We start from the raw sequence: 24,757 nt of genomic DNA on the forward strand, positions 1-24,757 counted from the left end.
CCTGACCAGGACACAGGGAGTCTGAAAACCAGGTACTGAAGGCAACCTTGAGTCATCACAACTTTGTCAAATCTGGCATGCTTTTACTAAATGTTTCAATCCCAGCACAAAATCATGAAAGCCCTGAGAAACTTTAACTGAAAGACCAGCGTGCCCTGTAAGACTTTGGTTTCTCTATTTTTTTCCTAGTCTGTCTATTTTATGTTCTCTGGAATAAATGGCAGTTTCAGAAATGGATGAAAGAGGGAGATTTTGATTTTTGACACCATCTCTTTGCGTAAACTACATTTTTGTGTAACACTCTGTGTGGACAAGACATGTCTTGCAACTTTCTGTAATTTAGTTTTATGAAAAATATGCAGTGATTCAACAGAGAGGAGAAAACATAGCTGTAAAGGAACAGAATTAAAAATATGTCCATCTGCACTAACACACTCATCTGGAGAAGTGAGCTATCATGACACAACATATACAGATAATGCGTTTTAAAGAAGAAGCTGCAAGCTGCATCCTTCCAGCCTGTTCCTGGGAACACCCTGATGAGTGCAAAGAGAACAACTGTGAAACACTCAACATGCTGCTAATGTGCAAAGCCCTGTGTTCTGGGGAGAGAAGAGCATTCAGCAATAATTGAATCATTCAGGGCTGTACTCGGCAGATACCCTAAGGTGATTATGTTCAGAACAGAAGCTTTCAGAATGCCATTTAGTAAATGAAAACAGAGTTGGATACCAGTAATAAACTCGTGCCCTCCAGCTACTCATTTTTTATGGCAACTTAATTGAAACATACAAATCATTTAATGCTCCATACCTAGGAAAGAGGGCAGCACTGAGACAAAAACAACAGGCACTGAAATCAAGCAATAAAATGTAATTTTGGTTCCAGGAAAGAACAATTTACTGTTACAGTTTTCCTTCTCTGGTGATAAAGAAGAGTTTGTCATATCCTGAGTGCTGCTCCCAGGACAGGGAACAAACCAGGTCCCTGCAACTTTCCAAGTGTTAGCAGACCCAGTAAAGTGAAACCCAGAGATGAAAAGAAAAAATAGTCTTCCTTTCACATTGTGTCTGCATTAGCAACTGAATCATAAGATTTCTATTAGCTAATTTGCAAGAAATGGGATTTTATTATCTTTAAAGAACAGGCATATATATTTATCGTAGGCTCAGACCATAGTCACTAAAACGACATGTTACCATTACATTTTGGATTCCCGCCTTTTATATGCATTTAATACTGTTTATGATAACGCCCAAAGAAAATTTCAGGAAGATTTATTCAATTTCTTTCGAATTATTAGTACTTCTTGCAGACAAATGTCCCTAATTCTGCTGCTTTATTAAACTGCAGACCACAAGAGCTGTGAATTGGCTTTGGAAATGTACAACTGGAAGTTTCTAAAGCTGAAGAAGAAAAAAACCCCTTTACTTGTAAGTTAAAAACCATTAGCAAGAGAAGTATAAGAACGAAGCCTCTCTGTTCTTGAGAGCAGAAAACACTCCCTTTTTAATAGTGTACTTCAAGACTGAAACTCCAACCTAAATGCTTAGTACGCCGTGTCGTTTTACATCCTGGAAGTTCAGCAGTGGTTGAGAAAGATTTGGACTTAGGTCTTACGATGAGTTTGGGCATGAGCACTACTTGCTCAGAACTGAGCTCGTCATCTTGGGAAGGGCAAAGGCGCTGGAGAACAACATCCTCTTCCTCCAAAAGGCGAGCCATCCCCAGCTGGTCCCAGCAGCCCTTCCTGCCAGGTGTTGCTTCACACACCTGTTTAGGCTGCAAGATTTCTGCACAGCCTGAGGTTCCAGACAGCGTCCCCACACTCTTCTCCTGTCTATTTCCAACCCATTTTTTTGCACTACTGAAGGCTGCAAGTATCATGTACAGCTACTGAAGGATTTTGCAGGCTGTCTTTCCCATGCAGTAGAATTCCATCATTTTTTGCAGATTAGTTAGCATTAGTTGCTTTGAAGATAATTGCTCAACAATAAATTCACTTCTTAACACTCATTTACATTTCCTAGAAGTTTTGTCAAGCTACTGCCTTTGGGGCTGACGCTTTCTGTGTTTAATCTCAGCCCAGTGGTGATTTCCATGCATGTAAACGAAAATTCAAATAGTTTACCTGTTCTCAAATCAGACACACGTATGAAATGGTTTTCCTGGGAGCCAGATCCAAACAGCTGCATAATTGCTCAATGTTAGAAAAATATTTCAGAGATTTCATTGGGGTCTAAGGAATAAGCCAAGTTAGAAGAAAATTCAGAGACATGAAAATATCAAAGTACTGAAGTAATTGTTGCTCCCACCGATGAGGATGGCCTGGACAGCATCTGACTCCTGGGGTATTAAGCCCCAGAAATGGGGTATCAGCAGCAAGGGATGTGGGCACCAGTTCAGTCATCATACTGAGTGAGACATTAATTATCAGAGTGAGCAACAATTCAGATTAAACCCTGTTCTGCATGAAAACCGAGTTTCAAGAGGAGTCTTTACTTTCACTGAAAAGGTGGGAGCTGGGGTGAAAAACGTAGCTTTATTCATTCCACGCCAAAACACTGAGTGTGTGGGATGCTGTCATTTTTCCACAGTCAAGAGAGTCTTAATTACTGGTGTGGTGAAATTAATGATCACTGAACACTGTTAAATAGAAATCAATACTTTTGTGTCTGTCCCATATGGCCTATTGCTAGATAGTTATTCACAGTTCTGTTTCTCTCATCCAGTGAATATTAATGAAGTAGGAAAGACTGAATATACCATTGGCTTGGAAACAAGGATTTTGCAAATGCAGATCCTCAGCAAAACAGATTACAGTTAGCAGCCAGCTGATTTGTGATGCTAAGCAATACGTCTGCTCTAATATAATCCTTCATTTACTGTTCTGATACTGGTTTACTTCTGTCACCATTTATTAAAACACTGTCCTGCAATAATTATAAAAGGCAGGACAACATAAACCATTAGTAGCTCCTCACCAAGATAAGCGAGACACCCTACCAGGAGATCCCTGACAGACAAGTACACATGGGGCTATATTCTCTCCGGTTGGCTGTGTGACAGCTTCCAATGTAAGTAAGGCACTGCAGAGAAGCAGGTCATTAGAAATTACCCTGCCATGGGATGACTGGTGTGTACAGATTCTGTAATCCTATTAAGGCAGAGGCAGGTTATCCATATATTTTATATGGCTAACCATACAAGCCTGAGACTCTGCTTGGAAGAATACTTGTAAGGCCTCGCACAGCCTGACTCTGGCCCTGATTTGGCCTTGGTGGTTTATACAGCTCTATAAATTAATTTATAGGCATAAAGTTACTACAAAATGCAGAAAACCAGCTGAAACTGTTTTTTTTGCTGAGACTGTATCTGATCCTCCGTATCATATCATTACTGAATAAATCATAAAGTGTAGAAGTAACAAGTGGGTAAGCAGCTTAAATGGTATAACACACACGTTGTGGTCCCACGTAATGCATGGGACACTCAGGTCCTGAGACAGAATCTCAAGGTGAAAGAAACACCAACTTGCTTCAGCCTCTCCTGCCAGGATCATCAGATGCCCCACATAATGGGTATTTGCTATAGTAGCCGCGTTCCATATGAAAAAATTCCAACATTTTTGTGGGAACAGGTCAGTTTGTAGATGCCCAGGAGCAAAAGATGGTGCCACACAGTGACCTGTGTGAGGGATTACCAGTCACTAAGACACTCCAAGATCGCAGTGGGTGCTGGCAACCCGTATAGCCTCTAAGGCAACTCAGCTGCATTACAGTAACATAAGGAAACAATCCTACAGTTATGACTAAGGTCCCCTGGTATTTATGACCTAAGAATATTTTTGTCCCCAGTACAGGGCAAAGTGGAGACAAATGTTATATACTAGTCTTAATTTGCCATCTTATGCAATTATATACCATTTTTTTTAACATAAGAAACCTAAATTTCCCACCTGATAAGGTTTTACGTTTTTAATTACTGAGTGGAGAAGAAACTCAGTATCTGTACTATGATAATCCATATGTTCACATCATAAGCCTCTGGCCTTGCTTTGCCTTCAATTGCCAATGGTCGTATCTTTCTTGCATGTGCTCCTCCCATCTGTTGTAACCAACTGTTGTCCCTAAGCCTACACTCAGCTTCGACCCTGCAATGACTCATGCAGTTGCTCAATATAACCTCCTTTGTTTGTGTGGAACTACACCGTGTTTACAGATAAGGCTCAGAGCCACCACTGTAAGCTTTCTCAGTTAATTTGTTTTGACAAATGTCTGTCAAAAGCCTGGAGCAAAGGTGCTGCAGCTGCTTCTGCAGTGCCAACAGCACCGTGCACTGAGCTGGCATGGGCTGAATTAAGACACTAGCTCACTTTGGGCAGCTTTGATCTCTACAAGTAATCTCAGAGCTGGTGGACAGAGGTGGTGCCATGCAATGTAAATAATGGCACTGCAGAAGTGGTGAGACATCTGTGCACATTTAGGTGCAGGTCTCTAAGGAGATCCTACTGGCACAGCTGGATGGCTCCTTTAGCCAAGTAGCTGCTTCCTCAGTAAGCACTACTGCCACGTTTCAGGTCTGGCATGGTGATTCCCCTTGTGCTGCATTTGAAAAATAGGAGAAGGTTCCCATCTGTAGATTGAAATTCTCTCCTACCTGCTGTTATAAACCAGTTACTGTTTTTCACTGCAGAAAATTGTAACAAAGATAACTAGTCCACAACAACCCCTTCCAATCTTTTGTTTGTGCTATGTATTTTTAGTCTAATTTCCTAAGAAAATGATGCTCACACAGCCACGCTTTGTGTGTTGCTTGGTCTGTCTGTCTGTCAAAGCCAGGCTCCTCATCCCCTCCCTCGTCACTTTTGAGTGAACTGGCTATTTTGTGAGACAGATGGCTCAAAGGTATTAAAATCTTACAAATTTTCTCAATATAAGCATCAGGGTAATGGAAAGAGAGCCTCTTAGTGGCCCACTGAAGAAAAGGCTTCAGCACAAATTCAATCCTTTTTAAGCCTAAGACAATTCGCACAAAGCCCAAGCCCTCCGTGCAAACTCTGCTCAGGGAACCCTTTGCTGAACCTGGCAGTGATGAACCCGCCTTGTTATCTATTGCTAAGCAAACATCACTGTGTTTACTGTAGAAATAGCCAGTTAAATTTTTAATAAGGACATTGCTAAGGCAGTTAATATGCAATGCAATGATGTTCATTAATCTCATACCCTAAGCCACGCGGCTTGCTATACTTAGATGCTGCCTAGCTTTGACACCATGTCTGAAAACAGCATTATCACAGCATTTAGGGCTCAGATTAAAAGAGCTGACATTGAAATGCACACCCAACTCCGGTCAGTGTGGCACTAAAAACACAGCACTCAGCACTACCTGTGCAGGCTGCCGAGCAGCCCCCACAACACACACATCATCCTACAAACAATAGAGGTGCAGAAAGCCTGTACTGGGATCTGATGATAAGTTTTGATCAAACAAATGCCACCATGCATTTATACTGAGCTCCCAGCCCTGCACACAGCAGGCCTGGTGGCTCAGTCCCTACTGAAGTCTCACATCCATCAGCACTGATGCTCAACTTGCAAAAGACACTACACTTTCCAGGTTTCTTGCCTTTCTCAAACAGTCATGGGCGCTGACACTGAATTTTTCTCTTTCAAGGAAAAGGAGATTCACTTTTCTCAAGCAGTTAAATGCCAGATCTCCTGGTCATGTCAGGACCGTGAGCACTGCCAGCAGATCCTCTTATCTCTTTCTGGCCACCTTATGTTCTGAACCCTTTCTATTGAGGCAAATGATCAATGCCAGCAGAGCCCTACACAGTGGAGCTAACTCCTCTTGAGGCAAATACCACCTCACATACTGTCTGTGTTCATCACCCCTAGCTCCTCTCACATCCCCAGTGGGACACTGCCAGCTGGTTTCTGGACCAAGGCGGTGGTGGAACCTAATTTCTGGTCTGCATTGATCAAATCCTTCATCTGCAGAGTTACCTCTAGCTAACCTCCAGAGAATGATTACCAAACTACTCAAGGCATTCCTGATCGTCTTAATCTCCATGACCGTGTAATCCCCTCACTGGAGTGTTCACCCTGCTCCAGACATTCCTGTCTGAATACAGCTGTGCCACAGGGGTTGCAACACATAGCAGCTGTCTGCCCGCTGGTCCTGTCAGTATTCAGTGTTCCCGATCTCATCAGTCCCGTCTCAGGTCACAAGCCATTTTGAAATACCACAGGTCTCTCCCAAACAGTATTTATGCCATGATGGCACAACTGGCTGCAGAACTGGCTTCATGCCTGACCATGAAGTTTACACAGCCAAAGGCCTTTTGTTTTTCGTGTTACCCAAAAGCCCAATGGGGACTACCCTGGTGGCCCACAGAAACTGACACATGATTCATCTAGGGGTCAAGGCACTAAGAAACCCCTGCAATACCCCACTTTGGGTGTACAGACGTCCAGAGGGCAGAGCAGAATTTCCTGTGTGGGTTTCAGCTGGAACATTCACAGGTGGAAATGGCAGGTCTTGAACCACCTTGACCTTGCAGATGAGACAAAGAAACAGATGACTGATACTTTGGTGCTGCAATGCTGCTGAAATTCGCACATACAAAGCCAACAGCAGAGATTCCTTTCATAGATATATTTCATCTTCTCTGTGAATTGTGGAAGAGTTACTCAGGGGATACTGAGCTTATGAGCAACATTTGTACAGCTGAATCGTGGCTTGGAACATGAAAGGGGTAGAGCAAACTCCTTAAATTGTCTAGTTTATAAGAACTTTCATTTCACATTCAGTAGTACCAGCATCTGAATATACAACATCATGGCAAGAAGCAATAAAACATATGACATGACAGCATGTCGTACTGCAATGGGTATGATCTCCTCTTTAACTCCTATGGGTATGATCTCCTTTGTACTGCTTCAGGACAAGGGCACGTCAACAAGACATGGGCATAATTGTCTAAATCAAAAAGAACTGAGAACATTAACTGAAGTAGATCACCCTAAGCCCCAGAAACTGGGAGTTTCCCTATAGGGAAAGATGAGGTCTCACAAATAGACTTCCAGAGGTTTACTCTTGCAGAGGTAAACTTGGTGCTGCCTTGCAGACAGTCCTGCCTTCTCAATTGCAGGGAATTTGTACCACAGCCTCCCCAGATGACACGCATCTTGGGACATGTTGATTTTAGTCATGAGTGTGCCTATAGATGAGCATTCACCTCTCTGATTTCTCAGTATGCAGCAAAGTAGGCTCTCATGTATAAAACTGCAGATTTTTACCTTTAACAGATACACAATGAAAACATTCCAAAACTCTGTGTTTTGTAATAATCAGTTCAAAGGTGTTACTTCCATTTCATTTACAGAGTGAGAAGGCAAGAGGGAGAAAAAAAGGGTGAAATGGGGCAATATACATACAAAAACTGTGCACCCAAATTAAAATATGCATGAATACTGAAATAAAATATACATAAACTAAAAATAAACAGGAAGCTTTTGTTTAAATAACTTCATTTTATTGATCAGTGATCTTAAGTACATTAGAATTTTGTAAAACACGGAATAGTACGTTGTTAGCATACTTTGTAAGGAGATTTGGACGAGGTATCGTGTGTGGAGTGTGATAAGGAAGGGATAAATACCAAACTGAAAACGGCAGTTATAGAAAGTTATCTCTGCAGACAGATGCAAAATATAGGGCCAAAATCTGTGTTGTTATTTCTTGTGGTAGAGAGTGATAAGGCAAGAAAGTAAAGCAAACAGAGAGGAAAATTTGGGCTAGTAGAAAGATAAGCAATTAAATCCAGAGCTTAGACCTGTTCTGAACCTCTGCATTTCCCAAGCATGCTCAAGAGCACTACAATATCACTGGCACATCACAGCCTCCTACCTGCTGGTTCACATGAGCTCCCAATATATTTCTTTATGACTAATGCCAAGAGAATTTGGCTTTTCTCTGCCTAAGCACTGCGTGCTTTGCTTCCACTGATCTCTCTTGAAATGTCAACTTTACATTTCCAATATCCATAAAGAAATTCTTAAGAAAAAGATATGATCTGCATTTCAGAATGAGACCTTTAAATCCTTTAGCTCTGCCAGTTTCTGAGAAATTTTTGTTAAGAATGACAGCCGCTATTTAATAACACTGCCCTGCAACAGTAATCAAGAGACTTGCAAACATCAGTGCATTGCAGATAATAAAAGCTGTGCAGTCCATGCAAATGGCCCAGCAGTGGAAACAGGATTCTTTATTAGATTCTTGTACATGAACGTAGAATAAAAGGATGCAATTTGTTCCACAGATAACCTTGCCGTGTGTCTAACTTAAGGTAATTCTACGTACTTATGAAACAAGAACTCACCAGAAATGTGCAAACAAATCCAACACTGGGGGTTGCTTTTTTGCCTCTGCTCACACTGATTGTGCAGCCAAAGGCTTACTTTGCTCTTAATTTAGTGACACCATTGATTGGCATGAAAAAGAGCAGCCCCATCCCTCAGTATGTGTTTTACCATCTCCCTTGCAGTAAAATCATACAGTCACAAGGATTATGTTTTCTGATGGACAAATGTCTTGACCCAGCCCAAGCCACCCTGCACTTGCATCAGATTCTCTCCAGCAGAAGGATTGCCCAGGCAAAAACCCACCCCTTCATTTCAAAACTTGCCATTTCAGCTGCATTAAGTGACGATGCACAGCTGAGGAACAACCTGGTCACATCTCCACACCAGCACCCAGGTCACAGCCAAAGTGAATTAGGCCCAGCATGTCCTGAGGTTCAAAAGCACTGCTAATATTGCTTGTCAGTGTAAGAAGCTTCATTCAGGTTTCAACAGAGGTAGCAGTGGCTACAGTTTTGGTTCATCTGCGCGACAGAAATGTGATGTGCTGCATTTTTCAGCAAAAGGTCCCTGTGGATCCCTGTGGGTACTGACTGCTTCTGGTGCTGCTGCATTGGCACAGGGAGCTGCTGAGCATCTGATGGCTGCCTCTGTCACCTGGCTGCTGCCGTACCACCACCTTAGCTAATTCCTCTGGAAAGAGATAAAGAAATCTGCAGGGAGTAAGTGATCGTGTTTTAGTGCTAATGTACCTTCTGTATGATTTTCTTTTCTGGAGAGGCACTGTGACCTACTGTCCTCGAACACAGTGCTGGGAAACATGGGGTTCTAATTCTGCCTTTACCACGATCTTCTCATCCTCCATCAAAATAGCTGAGTTTCATTGTGTCCAGCTTTTGGGTTTTTAAAATGCAGCATCTACAGATCCCACATTACAGATCTGCTACCCGTTTTCAAAGGGTGCTGAACACCAGACAGGGAAGCTTGCCTCCAGTGTTTTAATAGGGTGGGGAAGAGGGTTGGGAACATTCAGAAAACACATCTTCAGAATCATGCTGTACTTTGAGAGCACACAGCATTGCTCATAATAAAAGGTAAGCATTGGTGTTGCTGAAGTTTTCATCTGCTCAATGATTTCTGCTAGCCAGTGGGAACTTTCTTTAGTTTTTGATGTGGTATGAAACATTTCAGCAATGAAGATGCTTTAGGAAGTTTTTCTCGATGCACAATCACAGTGGACTCCTTATAATCTAAAATCCTTGAGGCTCTTTTAGGCCCAAATCCTTTAAGGTGGTATTTCAGAATTTCTTTCCTTTTTTTTTTTTTTTTTCCACTTTACATTAAAGCCATGAGCAGTGAAAACCAGTAAAACTTTCTCTGGCTAAGCTAAATCCTCCAGACCTATTATGAATCATAAAAAAAGAAATATTTTATAGCTTTTCAATGTTTAAAAGAATGAATAAATGAACAGTTTTCATAAGCATTTGTTATCGGGGAATTTTTATCCCTATGCTGGTAGAAATTGTGGCAGACAACATAAAAAAGGGTAGGTAATAATAATTAGATCTCTATTTTTAGCTCAAAACTCATATATATTTTTTTTTGTAGGAATAAAGAACCATCCAGATTCATTTTCTTATGCGTACATCTCTCTGCAGCAGACCTGCACATACTTGCCCTTATTTATCTGAGTCATTTTTGCAATGCTGGAAAGGTAATGGAAGTTTAAATACAACTTTCCATTGCCATTGACAGGAATAAGACTCGGAAGTCAGAGGAAAAAAACTGCTAATTCACAAACTCTGAATATCTTTGATGGTCTCCTCTATCTACTGAAGTAGCAACGGCAATGGCCTGCCCGGTGTATTTCCTTTCTCCATACCCAGCCCCCTGCTCAAATTTTTATTTCTTTCCCTCTTCTGCTTATTTCAGATTTCCTTCCTTTGTTTTACATTTGATCTCAGTCATGGCTTCTTCATCTGCTGTGCTGGGACAGCCCCACCTCACACTTTACACCAAAAGTTCTGATACTGTGAAGGGTGGAACAGACCTGCCTTTCCCGTTATCTCACCTCATATCTATCCTTTGCCCCATATTTTCTTGTGCTAATCTGCATCTCCTCAGGCTGCTATAAAACAATTTAATTCAGATGGCATCAACTCATTGTACTTGACTGAATTGACTAGGCTGAGTATACACAGGTAGCTTAGCCAAATCACACCCAAGTAAGTCTGCAAAGTGAACGTATTTTCCTCTGCTTTCACCACACTTCCCAATTTGAAGTCTGCAGAGGAACTGCAGGTGAGTTTCATTCAGTGAATTATGGAGACAATGTAGAGTACCTTGCAGAACTGAGAAGTGTACAGAGACAGATCTCACAGCGTAGCACTTACAGCACAGATTAGTGGAGTCTGAGGTCCTGGTTCAATTCTCTGTGCTGATGTATGGTTTTTAATTTATAAAGCACTGAAAATGACAAGAGTGACAAGTGAGTAAGGCTTACCCTGGCATGAGCAATAGCACAGGAATGTAAACAAGATCTTGAACTTAGATCACTCATAGACATGGTGTTATGTCTGTGAATAAACAGAGGCAGACTGTAGGTGCTCAACTACAGGATGAGTGGAAACAATTTGCAGCCTCATAAATCCAATTGGATATAAGGGAAAAGTCACCATGAAGTTGGTCAAAGGTCACTAGACAATCTGTGGAAGTGGTGGAATATTGATCATTGGAGATAATTAGAAATAAACTCAGTGTGGCCCATAGCAACTTGATCTAGTTTTACTGCTGAGAGCAGGAGCTGGATTCTTAGGTCTCATCCAACCTAAATGGTTCTGTGATTCTGTGAAGTCTTTGGTCTCAGTTCTTGTACACTGAAGATTTGGAGGACTTCATAAGCTTCACTGAAGCAGTCTGCTCTCACAGAATCATTAAAGTTGGAGAAGACTTCTAAGATCATCAAGTCCAACTGTCCACCTACCATCAATATTGCCCACCAAGCAATGTCCCTCAGTGCCATATCTACACATTTCTTAAAACACCTCAATGGATGGTGACTCCACCGTCTCCCTGGGCAGCCTCTTCCAATGCCTCACCACTCTTTTTGAGAAAAAAATCTTCCTAATATCCAACCTGTACATCCCTGGTGCAGCTTGAGGCCACTCCCTCTTATCCTATCACTGTTACCAGGGAGTAGAGGCCAACCCCCACCTTGTTACAACCTCCTTTCAAATGAGCAGTGGTCTGGTACATCCAACTACAACCAGGTATATTTCTTGCACTTTGGGATGCCCAGGCACAAGTTACCTGTCTGTAAACTACAGCTATTTTGTTCCAGCAAAAGGCTTTTTCCTTGCCTTTCTGAGCTGTATAAATAGGGACCTGAACTCTAGTTTTACGAGATAAAGAAAAACATCCATTAAAGAGCAGGGGTGAAGACAGTATGTAACCATATTTACATCATTCTAGAGGCCAATGTCACCTGTCCCCTTCTTAAAACTAGAACCTGAACTGTATTCCGTCTGACTGCCATTTGATTAAAAACCAGATTGAGTGAAAACCCAAGTCCAAAAGACAATGACCTTTTCAGTAAAACAAAACTATGTGGAGGTTGATGCATGTTTTTAAGCCATATTTAAGAACTCCTTAAAATGTCAGCTGTCCAGTCTGCTGAATCTAACACTTTGTTCCAGTTTAAGCTTCAGAATAGAAAGCATCCAATCTCAGTCATTCATGTCAACAGGAAGGGGCCTAATACTGCCTCGATGCCAACAACTAAAGAAAACATTTTACAGATTGCCTGACACCTTTCATGCTTGCTTTGCATCATAGGAAAAGTAAACAAGATCACTAAAAGCAAGCAGCCACAAAGAACCACGTTCTCTGCAAATCTTCCTCTGGAGAGGATGCAAATACACTGGCAAATAATCTACCATCTCTGTGTGTACTTCTGCAGAAGGGTGAAGCATAAATGTGTGTCTGGTGTGCCAGATTCTGAAGAGAATGTTAATGTTATAAAAAAAACAAACTCTCCTAAATTACACAATGAACAAAATCACAACATCTGATCTGAAAACAGTTGCTGCCATAACGATCTCCACTTTGGCTAATAGATGGATCACCTGTAAATGATAAAGATTTCTGTTCACATCAGCAAATTAATCTGTAACCTTTTCATTGTGGTTAAAGTTGCAGCAATTATTACTCAAAGACAGAAAGACAAATTTTAAGCTTATACAAAGGCTAAAATCCTGACAACAGGGAATTTGAGTTTTTAAAAAAAGTCACCACAGTTCAATATTTTCAATTCCTGTTGCATGGCATTTGCCCCTCTTACGTGAGACACTGATTATGATTTTGTTTGGTTTTGTTGCAACTTAAACAATGACGTGAACCTAAATTCAGTGTGAATGACATCAGTTGTTAGCTATCTAACAAGAAATGATCATCACTATAAATCTATTTTACGTTTTACAATGATTGTTTAAGACAGCTGAGGCTCATGTGGGCTGAAAGAGTATGTCAGCATACAGCAGCTGCTGATAATAACCAGCATGTGCTGGCAAGAGCCTTTTGTTTTCTGAAGGTAATTAAAACTTGCTATAGTTTTCCAGCTGCTACATAGTCAACAAGGACTACTCTTAAAAATGGAGGGAGTATTTCTGGTTCACTTTAGAAGCACAGTGACCATCTCTACCAAATGTTTATGTAAAAACAATTATTCTACAATTTCAATTTTTCACACATTTTCTACCAAATGCCCTATATGTCAGCAGTTTGCATCAGAAAGCTATTAACAATCAGCTTTAGATGTTTAGGAGAAAAGCATTGTAATAACAATCATTTTGCTGAACAATAAAACATTGACATGCAACTGTTTGCATCCTTAACTGTAAAATATGGTATTATCTGTATTTACTTCATATTCTTAAAGGTACAGTGACTCCTTATTGGAATGAAGGTTTTCTTTTTTTGTGAAAAACATTCAGTTCTCAGAATCAGTCAGCAGATAAATATGGAGTACTGCAGGTATGGGAAATAAATGGCTCTGTGGAGCTACAATTAAAATGCCAGTAGTTTTATACCAGTCCTGATTAAGATGGGATGTTTCCAGCATTTCAGAACCACAGTTATCCTCCAGTTCTTCCCTAACTTCACAAAGAGTGAACATTATCATCTCACTTGCCAGCAGCACGCAAACTTTAGGTCCTATGCTTGATTAGAATCCAAAAGCAATGCAGTATTTCTCTTAACCAGAGTGTTCAGGAGTGGTCCAAACCATGGCCTTCTAGAATAATGCAATTTGAAATTTCTGTCATTTCTGATTAACACAGAACTATTTGGTTAAGTCAAGTAAGTGAATGGTTTCTTGAACAACCTTTGTGTGCTTAGTTATGAAAAAATAATTGGTTTGAAGCAAAGCCTCTGATCTCAAGGCACAATTAGTCTGAAATACCATTATTGTCAAGGAAACAGAAAACATTCTCAAATTATTATCAGGACTATGATAAAGTGCTATGCTCTCTTTCTTCCACATCTCACATTTAGCTAGCTGCTGTTTGTAGAGCCAGTCCAGGCAAGTACACTGTGAGCAACCCTGGCCAGCAGTCTTAATTGGAGGTTATCAGAGAGTTAACGAATGAAGCTTTCTGAAGGTACATCCCTCAGCACCAGGAAGTGAACACAGGAGAACTGTAAGAATAAACCAAAGCAGAAGGGTGAAATTACAGTTGTATGAGGCAACCTGTCAGGCTGGCCAGAGAAAGGTCTCAGCTCTACTCCTGAATTATCTCCGGCTGTGATGAATCTGTTGCAGAATAGGTTTCTTCATGAATCAATGTAATGAATTTTATACTTGTTCAAGTATTAATTTCTACATAGATCAGGCAAATGAGTACAGAATTGTGCTTGTTTCATACCTTTCACAGCTGACAGGATGATGTTGCATTACTGAGCCTGGTACTCTTCAGTACACTCTGTGCTTGGGGTTGGGGAGAATGTTCTGGGTCAGTCTAACTTCCAGCAATGGTGAACTGTTTAAATCCTTGGATTTAAAATGCCTACTGGCATCAGAGATCTAATTTTCAGGCTTATATATTTATATAAATGACTATGCAAATACACGTACCGAGATAGGTAACAGATATAAACTGGCTGCTCAACTTCTCCATCACAGTCTAACCAAACTGCATGTTACCCCATGGGCTAGTGGTGGCAAGAGGCACTGGTGTGCAGCTTGGCTAACAAGAAGACTGATCCATCCTAGGCCACTCTGATGATTGATGACATCTATGACATAGGCTGAGAGAGCTGGGGTTGTTCAGCCTGGAGGAGAGAAGGCTCCAGGGACATGTCTGCAGTCTTCCAGAACGTAAAGGTTGGTCTACAGGAAAGCCAGACACGGTATTTTTACCAGGGCCTGAAGTGAAAGGACATGGGGTAATTAATAACTAAAGATAGTAGATTTCAATTAGATATAAGGAAGAAATTCTTTGTTCAAAGGATGGTGAGGCGCAGGATGCCCAGAGAAGCTGTGGGTGCCCCATCCCTGAAGATGCTCGGGGCCAGGTTGCATGGGGCCCTAGGCAGCCTGAGCTGCTGGGAAGCATTCATGTCCACAGCAGAGGGTGGAATGGATGGTCTGTAAGGTCCCTTCCAGTCCAAACTGCTCTATCACTCTACGATCATCTCCTTTGTTAGTCTTAAAAGAGGCTTTCAGGACCTGATAGTGGAGAAAATAAGGACTACTGACAAAAAAAAGAAATAATTTTTTTACTTTAACAGCTGCAATTGTTGCCTCTTAAACTTCAGAGGACAGAACTAATGAATTGATCATAACATAAGGGACTATTTGAGATAATAAGACTCTCAGCAAATAACACTGCCATTATGTGTCAGTGAGCTGAAACGCTTATTATGCAGTTCAGCTGAAACTCAAAGGCACAAAGCATTGGACATGACTGGCAGGAGCAGTGACTAAAAATACTTCAACATAAAAGGGATTTAAAATGTCACAGGAAATCTCTTCCTTAGAAAATTGGCGCTGCCCATGAATAGACCATTCTTGGCCTGAACAGATGAAACCCTGTGACTCGTGTGTGCTGGGGGTGCACGAAGGCACCCTACCGCCTCCTGCACATCGCTACGGCCCCATCCTGCATGGAAAGAGGCAGAGCTCTGAGCTGAAAAGGCCTCAGATAGCTGAAGGAACGCCTCAAAAGAAATGAGAGCTGAGCACAACAGCCAGTTCTCATTTTCAAGGTGAGGTGCTGAATAAGGAAAGGCTGCACTGCACACTGTGCATCACCAACAGCGCTGTTTGATCCAAAGCACGCTGCTCAGGCAGTACTATGAAATGCAGCTTTTGCTGCAGTGGCTCTGGTTTTGGCAAGGGACATCCAATTTTAATGCAGCATCAGCAGCTCAAGTGATAAAGTGGTTCTGGACTACATATTTGGAATCTCTCAGCCTGTTTATTTTGAAGGGACTTTTAAACCAGATATACACCAATGAATGCTTGCCAAATTTAAAGGAAAATAAAGTCCATTTAACTTCGGGGAAGGCTTAGGCAGATTGCCACTCTTAATGAAGTGAAACTGACAGAATGGCAGTTTTAAAAATTCCTCAGAAAAAACATGTAAATATAGCTGTAAAATTAATAAGGGGAAAGTAAAAAGCCAAGGACTCACTGTCTTATCATCTGTGCCAAGCAGTTAGCTTTTGGATTTTATATTATCCCCCTCAGATAAATGTTTGCAGGAAGAGAAAGCCATTATCTCCGAGGTTACAAAATGATTAGATATTCAGCTGCTGCCATCAGATGCAATTAAAGGCACAAAACAAAACTCAGATTTAACCCACAGAACATTTGAATTTGACAAATACATTACAAAGAAGAGCCACATTGTGTGGCTATATGAAACTTCTCCTCTCCTGACTCCCACTCCAATTCCAGTTGGAGACTAGAAATAACTAATCATCCTGCCCTTCAGTGACTTGTGTGCCTCTCGCATAAGCTCCACAAATGCTATGCTTGTGTGATCCGACTCTTCAGAGGGATTTCTCTGGTCTTCCTAAATCTCTGGTTCCTTCTCAGATATATGCCACTAAAGGAAAGGCAGCCCAATTTGTTTTTTCTTTGTCAAGCAGCATCACCTGACTCATATCTGTGCGACCTGGGACCAGTTCACTCTCCAAAAAACTTGCTCAGTGTTGTGCTAATTGAAGAAGGCCAAAACAGAGTCAAGGAGTAGTGCCAGGAGCTTGTGGAGACACGGATAACCCACACTGAAATACTGGCCCAAGGGATGCACGTAGTAAGGAATGGGACAACAGCAGTTGAAGATCTACAGAAGAAAAAAAATGTGCTGGGGGTTCGCAGAACCAGCAGCTTCCCGGTGCAGAAGTGTTAGATGAGGAAAGCCTGAACTGTCATCCTACCTTCCAGACATATTCAACAGTAAAGCTGTACCAGAACCTTTAGCAGAACATCTTTCCTTCAAGAAAAGGTGTAGTATTTTCCTCCAAATGTGACTTCAAGAAGGAAGCTGAGAAATCTCACAGAGAGATGGCAGATATGGGAGAGAAAGGGGATGAATAAAGGGGGTAAAGGTGGGGTAGTGAATAAATAGGATAAGAGCTAGAATTAAACCTAAGGATCACATATTTACTTACTGTTTTTTTCCCATACTCCCCAAGTACCCCCATGACGGAGATTTATAAACAGGCATGGCTTGACTGACAAAATGAACAAACCATGAGAAACACCAGTGACTCATTAAGGAGGAAAAAGTCAGAATATCCTTTAGGCTGTTAGGACTATGAATGAGAAAGGCAACAACAAACATACAGATTTTGCTTCCAAATCCTGCAACCTTTGCTCAAATAAACAGACCTTTCTCCAACTACAAGACTGTTAGAAGAGAGCACAATTACTGCCGAAGGCCTGAAATATCTAGCTCATTAAAACAATACCAGTTGACATTATTAGGATTTATTACTTTGCTCCTTTAGTACCAAAAAAGATTCATCTGAGTACACTGCAGAGCTGAGTCCTTCTTTGGCAAAGGACATCAAGTGGAAAGCAAAGTGTCTGGTATGCTCCAGCAAGGCAGCTTCCACGCCAGGCAGATGGTATTTACTTAAGACATACTGCACAGCCCATATTTTAAACTAAGTTATTTCTCTGAGTTCACTTAACTTATCACAAGGACAGAAACTTGTGCCCGTCTGTGGGTGGATGTTAGCAACTCCCCAGTAACCTGAAGTGTTACGGAGCAATTTTCTTCTCCCACTAGAATTAAGCTCCTCAGTAACAGATCAGAAGCGAAAAGCCACAACGTGTTTCCAGACTGAGTCATGCACATGCTTTTCAGCTAAGCTCCCAAATTCTCTGAATCATGCTGTTTGTGCTCTATGGTTCTGAGCGCCCTGCTCAAGGTGCTCCAGCCCTGCTGTCCCCCTGGGATGCTGTGTTGTGATGCCTGGCTCTGGGCAGATCAGTGGACCTGTGGAAGTGAACCTTAGGTTCAGGTTTTTAAGCAAAAAACATGAGAACATATGTATGAGAAGAGAAGAACCATTATCATAACTTAGTCTGATCTCTTGTACCCCACAAGCCTCAGGATTTTAGCCAGCAATTGGTGCATGAAGATGAGGTTTTACTGACTTGCTCACATTCAAACATCTGTCTAGTAAGAATAAATAAGAAATAACACAACTAGCATATACTGGATTATTCCTGCCATAGAATTCAGTATTCTGCCTTTGAAAGCAGCTGCTACAAAGTGGAAGAAACAAAACTACAATCGCTTAATAACCAAATTACAAGGGAGCTGGCTTTTAAGTCCCTCCAGTTGGTAGCTTAGGCTTTAAATACACAGTATGTCTGATATGAAACAGACCACATAATTGTTTAAGTGCAACAAAAAGTCTGAGAATATTGTACAATACAGGTAAGATAAGAGCAGTGACTATGGCTAACATGCTGCTGACACCTGCATAGTGTTAGCATCTGAACCAAACCAAACCAAACCAAGAAAAAAAGCACATTAGTGAATATTACCTAAAGAAAAACATAATGTGTTTCTGGAACTTAACATCGGTGATTTTTTTTTAACTAACATAGTGCTCTGGGCACAAACATTTCACTTTATTTTCAGGGCTTTATGTGTAAACACAGGCATAAGAACCTCCCAGTAACAAAAGTTATATGTTCAGATTATTCTTGATTATCTCTGTGAGTAATCTGTATTTTACTTCTGCATTCTACAGCATTTTATATACCCCAGTGGCTTATCAGTTATAAATTTAAAATATTTAACAATTTAAAAATGTATGCATTATTATTAGTACAGTAGTGATTCATTTATTGAGTATACATCTTACACTTGTTGGATTAAATGTCTTTTAACACTACTGGCTCTGATTACACAACAGGGTTAATTTGAAAATTAAAAACCTCCTCAGTGATCGATACAGGAGACATAGAGCAGCACATACAGCTGCTCGTTTCATCACGATTAATTTCAGAACAAAATTGTTTCATTTAGATTTCACCTTGGCTGAAAGCCGGCTGTCAGTGAAATCGAGAGCAAAAGTCCCCCAACTCTATGAGCCAACATGTCCTGCTCTGCTTAAACTGCTTGTGTCAGCACAGCTAGCCTGGCCACTCTGTGACTGTAGAGTTGTGTCACACAGAATCACAGAAAGGCTGAGGTGGGAAGGGACCTCCAGAGGCCACCTTGCCCTGCTCCAGCAGAGCACTGAAGTGCTCCCGGTGTTCAGAGGGAAACCTCACGCGATGCAGTTTGTGCCCACTGCCTCTGCTCCTGGCACTGGTCACCCCTGAGCACAGCCTGGCTCTGGTCTCTCTGCACTCTCCTTCCAGGAACTTATGGACATTGACAAGATCTCCCTGAGCCTCCTCCACGGGGAACAGCCCCTGCTCTCTTAGCCTTCCCTCACAGGAGTGGTGTTTCAAGCTCTCCATCATTTTTGTGGTCCTTTGCTGGACTCAATCCAGTATTCCCAGGTCTTTCTTCTACTGGGGAGCCCAGAACAAGACCCTGCAGTTCACATGTGGCCCCACCAGTGCTGAATAGAGGGTAAAGATCACCTCCACTAACCCGTTAACAACACTTTGCCTAATGCAGCCCAGGATACCATCAGCCTCCTTTGTGGCAAGGGCAAACTGACGGCTCCAGTTCAACTTAGGATCCCCATGTCCCTTTCTGCAGTGTTGCTTTCCAGCTGGGTAAGGCCAGAAGGAACCACTATCATAGCTTTGTATCCCATAGGCCTCAGGATTTTACCCAGTAATTGGTGTGTTAAGCTGATTGTTTCTGCCTCAGAAAGTGCATGAGCTTCCAATTTGTTCTAACTTAGGTATAATTCAACAATTGTGAACCTATCAACCACGTAGTGGCTCCAGTGAAGGCTCCTCTAACTTTCCTTTTCCAATGTCCTTTCTCCTATGGAGTATAATCTTGCAGAACCTCAATTAGCTGGACTGCAGACTTTCTATCTGCTATTTATATATATATTTTTATAAACACACCTCAGGGTACTTTAAATTTATAAATATCCCCAAGGATGTTTACACATTTTGTGTGAAAGACTCAGCACAGATACTTCAGCAAATTCAGAGTACGAACTCAGAGAGAAAAAAAAAAAAAAGAAATCCTACAATGTCATTGAAAAGCTTTAGTTTATCTACAATTTGGGGTGAGGACAGTGTAAAAAAAATGGACTTAGTTCTAAGATCATTTCAAAGACAAGTTCTCTGCCCTAAATACTGCCTCAGCTGTGAACGTGCACTCACCACCACACATTCATCTTACTGGGGAGGTCAGATGAAATACTGAAAGGCAGATCCACAGCTGAGGATGCTTCTCATGGTAGGTCTTCTTCATGCCTTCTACCAGCTCCTGCTGCACCTCTGAGGAGCAGTTCACAGGGAGTGAACTACAGCTTCAGCCATGAGTTATCCCAGGAGTTGAAAAGGCAGGAAGGAGGTTACTGCCACAGGTCAGAGACAACCCGAGTGGGGGGTGCAAATCATTATCACTGTGTTGAGTCATGTTGCTTTATCTTTTGGTTTCTTGGGTTCAGACAGTTAACAGAAGAAGAGGTAAGTGGCCAGCATCCAGAATGTACAGAAAGCTATGGTTGTTGGCTGAACAACCACATTTTGGCCTCTTTGTATGTTTGAACAAAACCACAGGCTTTAATTACACAATCATATCCCGCTTCCGATCTCATATGATGGACAGGTGCTCCCTACCTGTACACATATCCAGAATGGGATCCAGGACTTTTTAAACACAGACTACAACATTTTCACATGTTGGAGTGACTTCAAGTTCTCATTATGAGCACTGCATAGGAAAGTATTAAATCCATCTCTTGCTGATAGTGTTTACATTGACAGATAAAATGTGAAGTCACCTAGAACACACAACTCACTTAAAATCCTCTGCAATACCTTCCACAAACTGGACACTACTCATGCTTAGAAAGAAGAAGAGTTAAACATGTTGAAGTCCAAAGGGAAGAATACAGACAAAACATAGGGAAAAACATGTTTGTACTGCTAATGCTTGCTCAAACCAGACAGGCACAGGTGACATGCAGTTACTGTACTCAAAGAAGTTCAAAACTGAACTTAAAACATACAAGGGTATAAAACATCTGCTGAATGATGAACAGAGAGTTTGCCTTGAGAAGTTATAATATGCTTTGAGATTGTTCCATCAAAAGATCCTCTTAAACCGCTTTTGCCTGTGGACATGAACTGAGACAAATAACAGAGCATTACTCACTGCGGGCAGGAATTTACTCCTGGAGAAGTGGGATTCATCTCTTTCTTTTTTTCTTTGCATTATTTTTTTTACTAAAAGTGCAGTCTAACAATCGAATTCTTCTGTACATAAACTGAGCCCTTTCTTTAACAGCAAGCCTGAGTTGTGCTTGAGCATAATGCGGCTTCCTTCACCTTGACTTATGCTGTACTTGAGCTGCACAGCTGCTGCTTTTGATACAGTACTTTCAGGTTATGGCCTTAATTCTTCATTGCTTTTCACCTACAGCTACTTCATATTTTCTGTTCTGCCCTGTATTTAGCCACGTACTCTGAAAGAAATAACTTTGTGACTCATGTAACATAAATTCTTGAAAGTCACCACCTTATTTATTTAAAGCCAACATGAGTAATCATTAATGAATTCTCATACAGCTATTACAAACACAGTTTGAATAAATACCTCAGCCCAGGCGTGCTACACCCTGTTCCTTTCCGCTGAGGCATGTGTCCCCTTTAGCATGGAAACTAACGGGCTTAGCGGGGAATCATCAAAAGATCACATTTTGAAAATATCTATCTAATATCAGACAGATAACTGCTGCTCACATTCACAGGCCACCACATAATTCTGCCTCACAGATTCAGAGTGAACACGTACCAAATATTTATGACATTCAAACAATGATCTGATTAAAATAACGGTCTAGTTCCTCTCATTTCTCTTATGGTGGATTTCTTTTTGGAAATGACTAAATAACATCATTACTATAACAATTCATTTTGTTTATTTTTCAGAAACACCAAATGAAAACACAAAGGAAAGCTTTTTCAGTAGTTTTTTTTTTCTTTGTTTTTTTAAGTAGGAAAAAAAGCTGTATTGCACAATATGGTAATTTAGCAACATTTAGAATAGCACATACCACTAGTGACAGAAAAGCTACAAGTGCACAGAACACTTGGCAGCATTGTGCATTAGTGAAGCAGGTTCATGTCCCCTATGGAAGCTCTGATGCTCCATGCACTGCTTTACAGATCACTCCTTTCACTAAGGATAACTATACCTGATGTAAAAACTTCTATTTTGCTATTGCGGGTGCATCTAGTTTGAAATCCAGCAGCCAAGAAATCACTGCATAAGAAGCAGAGAGCAGGTATTCAAGAAAGCCCCAAGGCAGCTTAGCACTTAACTATGTGGCAAGTCCCTTTTCAGCAAAGCAATTAAGCATGCAAGGCTCACCGTTCCAACCATATTAAAATAAAGACTGGATGTTTTTCTAAACATATGCTGTACTTCAAACAGTGATTAGACTGGGGAGGTGCTAGCAATAGAATTAAGGTAGCAGGGCACAAATACATTCCTGTAATGGTATCATTTGGCCTTTAAAAACGCGTGTTCAGTGATACATGAATGCAGGGAGATGGAAGAATGATTTACACGCTATACCAAATGGGGCTAACTGAGAGTCGGTTTGGGTTTTCATGTTGCATCTCCTGATTGAGTTTTCAAAATAGTCCTGTTCAGCAGCTCTTGGCACTACCCTACTAACTAGCTGCACTTGTCAATTTGTAAAACTTATTGTTCTGTGAGCACATCACAGTCCTGCTCTGCTCACACACTGGCTCTTCCACTGACTTAAGAAGTCTTGAAGAGCTGCCCGTAGTGCCAGTCCCACCTGGCACAGCCCCAGCTTGCTTAGGCCTACAGGAGGAAGCCCAGAGCAGGACAAGCTGACCCAGGGAGGCCTTGAGGGGCCTGTCAGTGCTTTGATAGGATTGGTGACTTGGATCTAGGACTTCACCCTGTGTAAACAGGAGGGTTGGGGCTGAGTTCTAATAGTCAGACTTAGCTTTCTTCAGCGTTGCTAACACAGCTATTTTTACCAAAATTATTATTCGTTACTTGGGGCACTGTGTACCTTGCATGTGATTTTCCACCAGGTCTTTCTATTCCTGCATGTGGGCACATACACTCTCATCAGCACCTATCTGCACATTCAATATCATTACTGCTAAGAACTGACACAACCAACAGCAGGCTGTCTCCAGCTTACTATCAATAAGTGTATTCTTAACAATCTGAAATACATAGATTTATTTTGTGTGGGTGAATGCTGAACTGCAACACAGATCACATCATTAGAGCACTATACAAAACAGTCACAGAGTCGTAGGGGTTGGAAGGGACCTCTGAAGATCACAGAGTCCAACCCCCACTGCTAGAGCAGGTTTCTTACAGTAGGTTACACAGGAAAGTGTTCAGGTGGGTTTTAAATATCTCTGGAGAAGGAGACTCCACCACCTCTCTGGGCAGCCTACTCCAGTGCTCTGTCACCCTCAAAATAGATGATTTTTTCCTTGCGTTCAGTGAAACTTCCTATGTTCCAAGCTGTGCCCATTGTCCTCTTCCCTGTCACTGGGCACCACTGAAAATAACCTGGCCCTAATGAGCCTCACCTGTCAGCTATTTATTGTTAATAAGATCCCCTCACATGCAATTCCTACAGTTTTGTACAGGACATTATGGAATGTTGTGGCAGATTCTCCATACGCTGAGCAATCAGGCAACAAACTGCAAGCAGAAAAGCTACAACTCAGGAATTCCTATCTGTCCCACCATGCTTCATCTTGAGTCATGGCAGGAAGCCTTCATCTTCAATACTAACTACAGGATCCAGTTACCTCTGCTAGTGCACCACGTAGCCAAGGCTGCTTTAAATGACCTGATTTTCAGAGAACATGCCCAGCATATTTCAATTACAGTCTCTACTCCAACTCTTCTAGTCTGTCACCTAGCACCAGCTTCTGAGAAGACCTACACCATGGAACAGCTCCCGGCATCCAAATGGTTTTGCAAGACCCTGAAGAGAAAGCTGTAGGGCATAGAAGGCAGAGGAGACACACTGAACTATTTCATCAGTAGCTGCTGCATGAAAATTAAGTTGGCTCTAATACTGTGCCTAAAGCACTTCCAAATGAATTCGAGGAGAAATAAATTACCCTTCCTTTCCATTCAATCCCAGCTGTACACTGTGTACACAGAATTACATAATATCCTTCCTGAAATTAGAGCTGCAGTAAGGACCAGTACCCTCCAAACAGGACCAGTTCCTGAGATCGCGCTGCAAACAACTGCGTTTTCCTAATTGCCACAGAAACTATCTTCTTCATCTTTTTTTTAAAAGCTGGCCAAAGAGATACCCATTGTTTTCTTCATAAGCACAATGAAGGTTTCATCACTATATCCCTGTACTTGTGCCAGGGTTTGACAGCCACAGCTACCCCCAATGTTACTTGAAAGCAGCAAGCATTAATAGCCACTCTATGTGACTGCTGCTGCTCAGAAGCTCACACCAGTTTCTTCAGTATCTCCCAGACAGTGGATGATATTAACTCTACGTCTGTCCCTAGTTAGCAGAATAAAGCAGCTTTTGGTAAATTGTCAAGAACGTACCTGAGAAACTGTTACCTTCAGGATTTTATTTTTTCAATGGCAAATACATGGCCTACTGTATGCTGTGTGTTGGAAACTGGCATTCTTCAAAAATGATGCTACTAGATAATGATTTTTTAATCTGGAAAAACTAGC

At 41.5% G+C, this 24,757-nt stretch overlaps 1 protein-coding gene across 3 annotated transcripts in view; it reads right to left on the reverse strand.

Annotated features, from left to right (window-relative positions):
- STARD13 (StAR related lipid transfer domain containing 13) overlaps positions 1 to 24,757 on the reverse strand; it is a 212,362-nt gene that overhangs the window by 93,962 nt on the left and 93,643 nt on the right. The gene's annotated exons all lie outside the window — the stretch shown is intronic.

Source organism: Cyrtonyx montezumae, unplaced genomic scaffold (assembly GCF_038088225.1).
Source record: "Cyrtonyx montezumae isolate F1298 unplaced genomic scaffold, pur_monq_1.0 scaffold_12, whole genome shotgun sequence".
NCBI classification, from domain to species: Eukaryota; Metazoa; Chordata; class Aves; order Galliformes; family Odontophoridae; genus Cyrtonyx; species Cyrtonyx montezumae.